This window comes from Fukomys damarensis, unplaced genomic scaffold (genome assembly GCF_012274545.1).
Source record: "Fukomys damarensis isolate Sample0158 unplaced genomic scaffold, DMR_v1.0_HiC HiC_scaffold_28, whole genome shotgun sequence".
Classification (NCBI taxonomy): domain Eukaryota; kingdom Metazoa; phylum Chordata; class Mammalia; order Rodentia; family Bathyergidae; genus Fukomys; species Fukomys damarensis.
The window spans coordinates 14,813,062-14,826,506 of record NW_022900940.1 but is presented as its reverse complement, the minus strand read 5'-3'; the positions used below and the strand labels follow the sequence as shown (position 1 = coordinate 14,826,506).

At 36.2% G+C, this 13,445-nt stretch overlaps 1 pseudogene; it reads right to left on the bottom strand.

Moving 5' to 3' along the window:
- Window positions 1-11,237: 11,237 nt before the first annotated feature.
- Window positions 11,238-11,798, bottom strand: LOC104863665 (annotated as a pseudogene).
- Window positions 11,799-13,445: the final 1,647 nt, after the last annotated feature.

Sequence of the window (13,445 nt, the reverse complement as noted above, 5' to 3'; positions counted from 1 at the left end):
TGTGATTTCTATGTAACAAGGACTACTATTCTGCCATAAAGGATAAATTTGAGACATTTCTAGGTAAATGGATAAACCTTAAGACCATACTTCTAAGTGAAATAAATCACACTTGTTCAAGTGTTTCATTGTTTTGTGTGTGTGAGAAACCAAAAGGGTAAATAAGGACCAAAATGTATGACAGATATTTTTGCTAAGTAGGAAGAAAATGTTCAAATGGGAAGGGGAGCAAGTGAGGGAGGAGAGAGAAGGAAAGGAAGAGAAAAGGTAAAAAGAGAATAGAAGGAAAAATAATGAAAACAAAGCTTTTGTAAATAAGGAGGGGAAGAATGGTTGAAGGAAGAAGAAAGCTATAGGGGGAAAAAGAAGAACAAAGATATATTATGTACAGGTCCAAATTCCCTATGATGAATATGATCATCCATAAAATACATTTAAAAAAAAAAGAAACTTGGAATTCAGTCCAAGGGAAAATTGATAAACAACATAAAAAATTAATCAATTGTGATAAGTAGCATTAAAGAAAACCTGAAGATATTAAAAGTATGACCACTGGAAAATATGAAATTTAAGGTGACTAAGTGATAAATAGTAATAAATGAATAATGTTTGCAATCAAAATTTAGATGAAATGCAATCTTTGAAAATAAAAATTATAACTCCTGAGGTCCTTAAATTGAAAGATATTTGGGAATTAATAAATTAAAGTGATGACATCATTAAGTTGGCAAAGCTTTTTCTCATTTTCTATCTTATGGTGTTATGTCACTACTCTGTATTTTTAACCTGTATTCAGGTACTTTCTATATTCTAAGTAATTGATCAAGGTATTTAATTTAAAAACAAATTTCTTTTCAAGATCTGGAATATTAGTTGAATACTGGGGAAAAATAAATATATACTCTGCTAAATGTGGAATGTGGAATATATACATGATAGATTTCAAATTTTATGGTATACATTTTTTAAATATATCTTACTCTTTCCACTATAAGACTCATGTCCCAGAACAACCTAGTGGCAAAATCAAAACGTGGAATATACTGTCTATAATTTTCCACATAGGAAGTGGAGAAATTCAGAGAAGTAGTTGGGAATACTACTAAGCCAGAAATCGAGGACATTACCAAAACTACTTGAGTCATGCCAAAAAGTGAAGCTCCTTACTTACTGGGGCTGGAACTCAGGTCCTTGAATTTGTGAGGCAGGTGCCTGAACCACTAAGCTAAATCCCTGGCCCTCAGCTCCTAACTTAAAGAAAATTCCTACAGATGGTGAATTTAAACATAAAGTAAAATAACTGATCGAAACACATGAAGCATTTTACAGTCTTTGAATTCAAAACAGCAAATGAGAAAGAAACCACTTCTTTTATTCCTTTTGGAGAAAGATAGTGAGGCAACTCAGCATTTCAAAGACGGTAAAAATTTGCTGACACAAAGTAAATGGGTGAATCAAGCATTTAACCTACCCTCTATGAAATGTATCTTAAAGTGTGGAAATATTTAATTAGGTCATGCTTCTCTTTATAGATAGGAACAAATTAGGCAGCCACACCTTTACTGGAGATAGGATATTGCCATAAAATGTAATAAGAATTATACAAAGAATTAATGCTTTATATAGATAGTGCAATATACTAAACAATTTAGAAACATCTCCCCTCAAACTTCAGAATCTTTATCACAATGGTAGTGTGTGCGTGTGTGTGTGTGTGTGTGTGTGTGTGTGAGAGAGAGAGAGAGAGAGAGAGAGAGAGAGAGAGAGAGAGAGAGACATGTGTGTTACTGGAGATTGAACCCTTGTCCTTTACACTGATCTATATCTCCAACCCTTTTTCATTTGTCTTTAAAAGTTTGAGCTAGTGTCATTGCTGAATTTCTTGAATTGAGCTTGAATTTACAATACTTTTTCCTCAGGCTCCCAGGGTGAACTATTCTTCTTATTATATAAAAAATTTTTCATTTTAAGAATGTGTCTGAGCTCATACAACCACTAAATATGTGACTCAAATCATTAAATCCAGGTCACCTAACTCAATGGCCTGCCTTATTATTTTAATAGTTATGTTAGAAATGTAGAGACCGAGGGACACAGAAAAAGCACAGGGCAAATCTAATGACTAACACTGTAAAATCATCACAGGCTTATCTGCAGCTGACATCATCACATGCTTATCCATGGCTGACAACTGTAAATTTATCACGAGTTTCTCTGTGTGCCATATGCTTGACAAAAAAATGTACCCACACTGTATTTTTATGAAAATTTTATGCATGCCTGTTCCCTTCCCAGAAACAAAGGCCAAACCAACCAACAAAGCAGTTTGCCCCTGTAAGCGTGGGCACTTGTCAGACTCCCTAGGGCATCTGCCTCAACTCTGCTCTTGCATTTGTCACACTTTAAATAAACTTTCACTTCATTCTGTACTAGTCTTGATTCTTCCACTTTCTGCTAAGAGCCCCAGTTCTTTGTTCTTTTTCAGAGTGAGAACAAGGGCCCAAAGAGAGGTGGGAGGTCATTGCAGGAGACTCCCAGCCCCCTTCCTCAGAGGCCCCTGCCGAATGCAATTAAGGCAGTTCAAGGTTATGAGCCGTGCATGGTGGCGCACACCCGTAATCCCAGCACTCGGGAGGCGGAGGCAAGAGGATCGCTGTGAGTTCGAGACCAACCTGGGCTACAGAGTGAGTTCCAGGTCAGTCTCAACTACATAGTGAGATCCTGTCTCAAAACAACAACAAAAAAAGACAGTTCAAGGTTATAAAATAATGAAGAACACCCCGTCTGCTTGTGGGAGACAGAGAGAAGTTTTTGGGAAGAAGTGATACCTAAGCTGAACCATGGTAGCTAAAAGCCTTTATTCCTAAAAGGGTAGAGTAAAAACACACAGAGTATTTTGGGCAAAATGAACGCTTTGAATTCAGCCCTCCAAGCCCAAGAAAGAATGATATATCAGGCAGCACTATGTAACAAATCACTCCGTGCACCAGGGGCATACAGCAGTAATTGTTCATCTCTCCTGCATGTTTGGTATTCATCTCATTGAGGCCACACAGGTAGGGCTGGCCAAGTGTCTGAGGTTTTCCTTGGTCCTTTGCACTACATCTCTCTCCATCTTCCTGTCCCTCTCTTGGCAGGGGGAGAAAAATTAGATGGCAAAGAAAAGGAAGCAAGTCCTCTTGAGAAGCAGAATCAAAAGCAGTATACTTTCGTTCTGCTTTCTTCTGTTGGCCAGTTTTGCAGAACAAATTAAATTTCAGAATGGAGAGGGCAGAGAGGGCATGGGTAAAAGAAAGTGAAAATAACAAGGCTATCACTGATGGAAACCTGCCACACTTAGCTAGGACATGCAGACAGCTCACAATTGCTGTCACTGGAGAGCACAGGGAGGGCAGAAGCAGAACTATACAATTTAGCCCAAATTTAAGTATAATTTGTAAGGAACCCTCAGATAATAGAAATGCTTATGATGTGGGTGCTATTTCCTCTTTGTAATCGCCTTTTCTTTCTAATCCTGTAATGAATATCCTGATAGAATATGTCCCAGAGTTCTCAATTCTCCAGAAACAAATGTAGTCACGAAGAAGGTACCAATGCATCTGGTCGTGAACATCAATCAGCATCTCTATATTCACTTTAACTAAGTGAGGAGTGGTCCCCATTGATGGGAAGGAGAAAAGCATTTTCCATTCTACTACAGGTCAAGGTATCCCCTAATTTAAAAACAAAAACAAAGAAAATCCACCAGGCTTGTCTCATAGAATCAGCATTTTTGACCACTTTCCTTGTTTTGAAAAAGACAATACACTGCCTCTTGCCAGTGCCCGAAATTTGGGAAAGTGCTACCTGAAGTGTTCAGTGACAATCCTCATGAATGGTAGCAGCCAAAATGTGATGAATTTCCTCTCTCTCCAGCTGTCCCTGAGAAAACCAGTTTAGAGGGAATGGCACCAGTTTAAAGCTTAGAATGAAAGAGATCCAGATTTTCTTTTCTCAGTTAGAGCAAGCCTTTAAATTCTGGAAATTCTAATGTTCTTTCTTTGCAGTATACAGTCTTTTTCATTTTTATTTTTTCATTTACCCTAATGATTTCAAAATACCCAGATATGGATGAAATTTCTTTTTCTAAAAAAAAAATCATAACTCACCTTCAATCCTGCTCTTTTCCTTTTACAAGATCATTATATTCAGGCTGATTTTGTGACATTCTGTTATTATTAGTGGTTTGAGAATGTAGGAAAAAAATCTAGAGCAAGAAAATTCCCTTACTGCAGATTAGGTCATGTCACTCTTTATGAGAGTAAAATGAGTATAAACATTGGAAGTGAGTTATAAAGTCTGGTTACATAATGGACGATCACGATATGACTAGCAGGAGGAAATACATACTACAGAAAGAAAGAAGACAGTAGAAAAAGGCTCCATATTATATGATTCCAAATATGTAACTATGGAGACAGTGAAAGGATCATTGTCAGGATGTTAGGTCAGGAGAGGGATGAACAGCAGAGCACTATCGATGTTTAGGACAGTGAAACTACAGTTGTACCTCGGTTTCCGAACTTGATTTGTTCCATGAATTTGAGAAAAATGGCTACATTTGTGTTTGTGTGGAGAAGATGTCCGTGGTCATGTTTGTCATCCAATGTGGAGTTTTCACATGGAAGCAATATTTTGCTAAATGCTTTTGTCTGTGAACTGAATTGTTTGCATACAGAAGCACTGGTGGACGCAGGTACCGCTTGTAGTATTCTGTATACTACCATGGTAGATGAGTGTCATTTCTACATTTGTCCAAAAGATAGTATGTACAACACCAACAGTGAGCCCTTAGATAAACCCTGGATTTGGGGAAATAATGATAAGTCCAAGTGGGTTCATCCTTTGTAACAAACGTATCATTCCGGGAGCAGAAATATTGATAACAGGGGAAGAGTATCTGTGTGGGTGGCAGAGGCGTATGGGAGAGCTCTGTGCCTTCCTTTCTAGAATGCAGTAAAATTGTAACTGTTACAAAAATATTTAAAATGATTACTTTGGAGTACAAGAAAATACAGGTAAACATACATGCAAATAAGAAAAGAAAACAGCTACTCTCAGATGTTTTCTAGGTGAATAACTAAGCACCCAGATGTATACATGAAATCTGAATAAAACTTAAATCTTCACCGTGTTAAACTTTTTCTGAAATTAATTTTTGATTCAGAACAAATAATTTTCAGAGATTATGCCACTCTGTCCAAATATTCTTCTTTTTTTTTACCATCCCAACACGTTAGATACTCTGCTTCCTCCAACCCCTCCCTTAACGCATAATACGCCTTTTAAGTCTCACTGGATTACAGGTTTCTCTTCTATCCCTTTTACTCTTTATAATTTACCTGTTAAAAATTTAAATCATTTAACAAGCATGTTTTCTCAGTGGGGATCGTGTTGACTGTTCAGTCACAGTGCCAATCAACATGACCCTCTGCCTTCCACATTTCTGACAAATTAGCCTGTGGATGGAATGGCTTGGTTAGAACCAGTTTCCATTCTTTTGATTTGAAAACATTTTATAGATCATCATTTTGTAAACAGTTGACTATTGTTCAGTAAAGTTACACAGAGTAACTCTATGATTCAGTAATTCTGCATGATTCAATAATTCTACTTCTAATTAAGTGGATAGTCCAGTATGATTCAGTAATTCCATGCAATTCTATTTCTAATACTACTTTTAGTACTTATTCTCTTGTTTTTAGGTGTGAAAAACATTTCAAAGAGAGTTATGTTGAGGCCACATGTCATCCAAAATCATCATGAAAAAAATATAATGGAAGGAAAACAACTTTCTTCAAGTGATAAAGCATGCCAAAAACACAAGAATGAGAGAATATCATAAATAAGAAGTGTTCCAGATTTCTGTTTTTCAAACATCGTCAATGAAACGGCTGGACTCAGACAATATATTCATGATGTCACAAGTGAATGAGCAGGACTTTGGAAATGCATATGCAAAATGTTTTTATGTTTCTTCTAAATTTAGTGACAGTAATATTTGGAATTTTTGAAAAAATTTTACTTGTTTTGCTTATAAATGTTAGGATTTTTGTTGCTGTTGTTATTTATTAGGACAGTGTGTTTTAATGGTTTAGAGAGTGGAAAAAGCAGTGCTAACTTTGTCTATGGTTTCCCAGAGACATTTTCAGTGGATTCAAGTTTGTTTGAAAGGAACTTTAAGATATACCTATGCAAAAATGAGTACTTAAAATAACTGGGAAAATCAAACACCTTCAAATGTCTATAGTACGAATTCTGCTGACCCAAAATTCATGAAAATAGTTGGAATTTTGAGCCAGCTCTAGAAAGAAAGTAACTGCCAAGCACTTTGTTGTTTAAGCCAGTAAAATACATGCCATGTAGGATGATCTCACGTGTGATGGCATATGGTTTACTTGATAAAGTGACACACGTGGAAACTACATCACCTTTACTTCACAGTAAAATAATAATAATAATAATAGGAACTTTAAGAGTCACTTTTAATTTTCTCCAAATCTTAAGATTCACCTGAATAAATAAGGCTTTTCCACACTGATGACTAGTGATCACCTCAATTTTTTCCAATTTTCCATCAGAGATTGTTACTTGCTTGCACTTTTTAAATTATGCATAGTGTAGTATAGAGCGCTTTTATTAAGTACATTAATAATGTTCTTCTTTGACTCAGTTCCATGATCTAGAAGTATTTGCACATTTTCAGCAAATATCATAGAAAGAAAAATGATGATATAGAAGAGGAAGCTGACTAGTTTCCTCAAATATCAATCTACAGCTTTGTAAAATGAAGGCGACAAAAAAAGAATGGATTAGAAAATTCTGACGAAAATGTAAATAATGGTGTGAGACTTCTGTACTATTTCTAGTAATAATGGGATTCCATGTAGCACGTTATGTTTATGTTGCACTCTTTTTAAAAGATTGCTTTTTATAAAATTTTTTCCAATGGCACACACTGATCCAAAATGGGACATTTTTAATTTACCTGGCTCCCAAAATGTGCTTTTTCATTGCTGCAGAATCTTACGTAAAGCCTTCCTGAGACATTAGCAGTATCAAAGTTGGCACAGCATGCAGATATGCCATCATAAGAGGTCAAAGCCATGGTTAGAACTGCAATTTAAATAGATTCTTCAACACATTTTACCATAAAATCCCAGTCAGCCTGCTCTTTTCCATTTTCTGCTGGAGTGTAAGGCAGGTCAAAAGACTTCCTTTAACTGATGCCGAGCCCTATTTCGTCTTTATATATTCAGCTCCTGTTCACCTCGTCTCATCAGTGATCCACACACATTCGCCTCTTTGTACATCTCAGAAAAGACCTTTCTTCCAGACACTGTGCAAATACCGCCAGCTTGTTCCCATGTAAAGACAAATTCCATAAGAAGAATTCTGGGCAAGTTATCACACAGTACCAGGACCGAAGAGTGTAAGAAAAATTCATTAAGGAGTGAATATTTGAGAAGGAAAGATACAAGCCCTCCAGGCCTGGGTGTACTCTTATAAGACAACTTAAACTGTATTTTTCTCCTGTTGTAGTTTCACTAGAATAAACTGTTATTTTTTTTTTCAGGTAATGACTTTATTTTTTCAGTTATCATAACCAACCCGCAGTATAGCGTGCCTAAGTCATAAAGTAAAAATCCACATAAGGTAATACCTTTTCTAAGTTACAAAATTTGGCCAAAAAATACAATACTCTTTAATACAATAAAATAATATTTCTGCTGTGGTCATACATTACTTTAGTGATAATTTTCACTCCAAAACATCATTTCAGCACCAAAGCAAATCAGTGATTTTTAGTGGAGCTAATTATTTTACGCAAATTAACATCTTTTACAATTATACAGTTTATCCATTTTTTATTCAGAGTTTAATGTTAGATTTTAAGTATACAAAAAGATGACATTCATCATTGGGAATTTGTACCTTTACATGATATTTCTTGGTTCATATATTTTTCACCATTCCCCTGCCCTCCCTTTAACCCCTCTACCCTTCCCTATTTACAAAGACTTTGTTTCCATTTTTTCCTTTCCTCATATTTATTCCATTCCCTTCTTTCCTTTCCCCTATCTCTCCCAATTCGCCTTCCCCTTTGGACATTTTCTTCCTATTTCACAATATCTATTATACCTTTCAGTCCTCATTTACACTTCCAGTTTCTCACACCAGAGAAACTATTCAGTATTTACACTATGTGACTATGTGTCCTACTTATTTCACTTGAGAATCACCTCAATGTGCATCCATTTAGCTACAAATGTCTCTAGTTTCTCATTGTTTATGGCTGAGTAGTACCCCGTCTCACTTAAAAAAAAAAGATGTGGTTTTTCTATAAAATGGAATACTACTCAGCCATAAAGAATGAGAAATTAGATTCATTCATAGGAAAATGGATACATATTGAGGATATACTCCTAAGTGAAATAAATAAGTCACACATGTGTAAATACCAAATAGTTTCTCTGGTGTGAAAAACTATAATAGTACATAAGATCCTAATGAGATAATTGACAATGTGAAATAGGATGAAAAGGGCTAAAGGAGTAGGGGAAGTGGGAAGGGTAGGGGAAAGGTAATAAGGGAAAAGAAAAAATAGGAGAAAATGAAAAAAAATGGAAATAAAGTGTTTTTAAATGGGGAGGGGAGGAGGGGGTGAAGGGAGGGCAGAGATAAGGGAAAAAAACGAGAACCAAGACCCGTCATGATGACCTGTCATCATGCCAATGATGAATGTAACTGTACTGTATACCTAAAATGTACCAATAAAACAAACAAAAAAAAAAGGTAAAATAAAAAGCACTTTCTTTATCCAGTCTCCCATTGATGGGTAATAGGGCTGTTTCCAAATTTTAGCTATTACAAACTGTGCTGCTATGAACATGGGTGCACATATATCACTGTGGTGTGATTCTTTGAATTCTTTTGTGAAGCAGAATAGCTGGGTCAAATGGGACTTCTAATCCTTTCTGAGGTAGCTCCACACTGATTTTCACAGTGGTTGCACCAGTTTACACTTCCACCAATAGTGGAGAAATGTTCCTTTTCCCCTGTATCCCTGCCAGCATTTGTTGGTGGATTTCTTGATAGCAGCCATTCTTTCTGGAGTGAGGTGGAATCTCAGCATTGTTTTCATTTGCATCTCTCAGAGGACCAGTGCTGTTGAACATTTTTTCATACGTTTATTTGCTGTTCCTACATCTGTGTCTGACAAATGTCTGTACATTTCAGGTGCCCATTTTTGGATTGGGTCTTTAAATTTGGGAGGTCTGATATTTTTAACTTCTTTATATATTCTAGATAAGTAGACCTTTGTCTGAGGAATAGCTGGTGATTTTTTCCCACATACTGGATTGTCTCTTTATACTGTTGATGGTTTCTCTTCCTATGCAGAAGCTTTTTTAATAAGATGAGATCCAAATTGTTGAATCTTTGTGCGAGTTCACAGGTGACTGAGGTTTTGTTCATGAAGTTTTTTTCCTATGCCAATGTCTTCAAGAGTTCTACCTAATCTCTCTTCCAGCTGCTTTAGTGTTTCTGTTTTAATATTTAGATCTTTGATCCATTTTGATTCTAGTTTAATGCATGCTGAGAGATACAGGTCTTGTTTTAATCATTGGCAAGTTAAAACCCAATTTTTCCAGCATCATTTATTAAAGAGGCTATCTTTCCTCCAGTGAGAATGTTTTTCTTCTCCTTTTAAAGTTAATTCCATCATGCACACTGGTCTCATTTGCTTCAGCAAGGCAATTGGTTTGAACATAAGGGTGGCTCTGTTTATCTCTAGGGTTGGCCCAAACCAGGTAAAGTTCCAGTGTCTAAAAAGCTTTAATATTCTATGTGAAGAAGACAGTATTTAAAATCAAGTTACATTTGCACATAAATACTAGGATATTTCAGTCATTTTTGACCCCCCTACCATCTTTTTGTTTGATAAACATCACATCCCTTTCTTCAGCTTATTGGTCATTCGAGAGATGCAGATAAAAACAACACTGAGACTCTACCTCACCCCACAAAGAATGGCTGCTATCAAGAAATCAACCAATAACAAATGTTGGCGGGGTTGTGGGGAGAAAGGAACCCTTCTCCATTGTTGGTGGGAGTGCAACCACTATGGAAGTCATTATGGAGATACCTCAAAGAACTAGGACTAGAGGTTCCATTTGACCCAGCCATCCCTCTGTTGGGTATCTTTCCAAAAGAATTAAAAGAATCATACAACAGTGATATATGCGCACCCATGTTTACAGTGGCATTTTGTAATAGCTAAAACTTGGAAACAGCCCATCTGCCCATCAGTTGGAAACTGGATAAAGAAGATGTGGTTTTTCTATAAAATGGAATACTACTCAGCCATAAAGAATGAGAAAGTAGATTCATTCATAGGTAAATGGGTACATTTTGAGGATATACTCCTAAGTGAAATAAATAAATCACACATATGCAAATACTGAATAGCTTCTCTGGTGTGAAAAACTAAAATAGTACTTAAGATCCTAATGGGACAATTAGCAATGTAAAATAGGAAGAAAAGGACCAAAGGCATAGGGACAGTAAGAAGGTAAGGGAAAGGGGAACAAGGGAAAAGGAAAAAATATGAGAAAATAGAAAAATTGAATTAAAGTGTTTGAAGGTGGGGAGGAGAGGAGGGGGTGAAGGGAGGGTGGGGACAACGGGAAAAAATGAGAACCAAGACCTGGCGTGTAAAGGTATAAGATCCCAGTAATGAATGTAACTGTACAGTCTACCTACAATGTACCAATAAATTCAATTTAAATTTAAAAAGGGGGGTAGGTGGTTGCAGTAAATGAATACTGATGAGGTAAAAACTGACATCTATTAACTGTAAGTGATGTTGATCTTCCAATATTTTGCTATTACAAATATATTCAATTAACAACTTTATAACTCAGTTTATTTTTTGCCTATTAAGATGTTTCCATAGTATGTATTTCAAGAGGCAGACTTAATAGTTTTAAAAAATAAAATTATTTTAAAATTTAAAAAAAAATTTATCCCTAAACACAGTGCTGTTTTTTGTTTTGTTTTGGTGCCAGGGATCAAACTCGGGTGCACTTGCAAGGCAGGCAGTGGAACCATTGAGCTAAATCCCCAGCCCAGACATAGTGTGTTTTAAAATAACAAATATATTGTCGTAGGGAACATGATGTTGTATACCAACTTTATCATTCTTCTGGCACCACTGCCACTGGTGTCCCTGTGCTTTCTTTTGATGAAGTTACCAATTCTATCTTGGCATTTAATTTATATATTACTCATTCCATTGCTTCATAACCTTTTTTAGTATTTCAGGATATCATTCCTGCAATCTGTCCTTCAATCTAACTGCTGGGGCTGATACCTTTCACTCTAATTTTGGCTTCCTGAGTTCAAACAGCTTTTTGTCTGCATCCTGAGAATGTAGTTTGTAGATAAGTCTCTCATCTACTTAAGCCGTATTTGTTAATGACGTATTAGATTTAAGTCCCACTGGTTTCTCTGCAAGATTACAGAATATCCTCACATGTATGTTTTGGTTCTTGCTGCACCAGCAGTAGACTTCACAGCGGAAAGCAGTCCCACTCTGTGCTAATAAGTCTGTGGCTGTGGAGCTTTTCAGAGGCATCTATATCTGTCCAGCACATTAACTCCAACCACACATTTTCATAGGGTTTGTGTATTTCTGCATTGCAGCTGCTGTAACAGTTTCCCAAGTCAAAGACACGTTCTGAAGTACAAATCTTCATGATTTCTGACACCTACTCAATGTCTGAGTAGTGAGTGTTAGGGGATAATGAGGTCCATGAATGAACTGGTTTTTTAAAATACTTCTGATTTAATTTTCATAACAGGTAAAAATGATGGAAGGCAGAGTTGAAGGTATAGCTAAGTGGTAGAGTATGTGTCTCTCACATACAAGGTTGTGGATTCTAGTCTCAGTACCGTCAAAAACAGAAAAAATCCAGCCCACGGACGCATTTGCCTACCCATGCTGCACCCAGGAAAACTAAATTCCCCAAGTGGAAATAATAATGGTAATATACTGACACTACAAGAGATGGTGAGGGCCCTGACCCTCTAGGGGCCACTCCCTTTACTTTCTTGCCTTTAGATAGTTTGGGCTGGATTACTTGCAACACGTAGACCTTTGAATCAAAGGAATCCTGTCTTATAAACAGCATAATCAGGACTCTTCTTTCAGAGAATAAAAGGAAATTGGTGTGAATTTTTTAAAATATTAAGTATTCAGTAAATTACTGTAAGTAATTAAATAATTTATCACTGACCCGAACTTTGCAATCAGAAGGAGCAACTATTATCATATTACTTAAATACAAAGTACAAGAGATCACGGTTAAAGTTTCTTCATTTTTAACTGGTCTGATGACACCACATTACTTATCAAGATTTTTTTCCAAGTTTTCTTAAAAATCACTTAAGCTTCATGATGGAAGAAAAAATATTTACATAAAGTCATGTTGCTTTATTTGAATTTTTAATTTTCAAACAGCATATACATCAGTTGGAAATTGGAGATGCTTTTCAACTAAGTTCATTTAAATTACTGTGACAGCTGATCTACTGTCAGGGAGAATCAGCCCACAGATCCAACAAGATTGTGCGCCGAGAACAAATATATTATGCAACTACCATGCACCAACCTTGCAAATTTCCTTTTTGTACAGCCTCTGTGGGTTACATTACTAATCTGTCTCTAATTATTCTTTCTATTCATCAAGAGCAAAACATTATTATTCAGCTTTCCCTTGAAATGTCACTTTCTCATCTGGGTTAGATAAGCTTGGATAAAATCTCCCTCCAGGAATTTTTGTAATGTTCAATTTCCCACAGAAAGTGCTTCTTCAGTAGATAAAAGCTGATAGTTGTTAAATGTAGATTTAAACTGTCTAAATTGCTTTATTACTTGAAAGTGTTTCTTAAACCCTTAAAGCAATTTAAACCAGGGAGGATGAAAAGTACTAGTCATTCTGAAATTTAACTATTTTGTATCTGTCTGCTGAATTATAATTCCTTCACGAGCCCCTAGAGAAGCTTTTTAAATGATCTCATACAAATGGCTGGCTTTTATCACGAATTAAAATCAAGTTCTGAAAGGTGAAGGTCCTGCAGAAAGACGAACTCAGGATCCAACACCACATGTGGTCTTTAGACACTGCCAATATGCACTAATCCATTACGATTGGAAGAAAACAGTTCTGGAGTAAATAAATAAGGTTTGAATCTTAGTTCTCCGACTCAGCAGTTGTATGACTTAGTCTCAGTTTTCTCTTCATTTTAAATGTTATATTACAAAGAAATATGAATTTGAAATTTAAAATTAGGGCCGGGGATTTAGCTCAGTGGTTCGGTGGCCTGGCTTGCAAGCGCAAGGA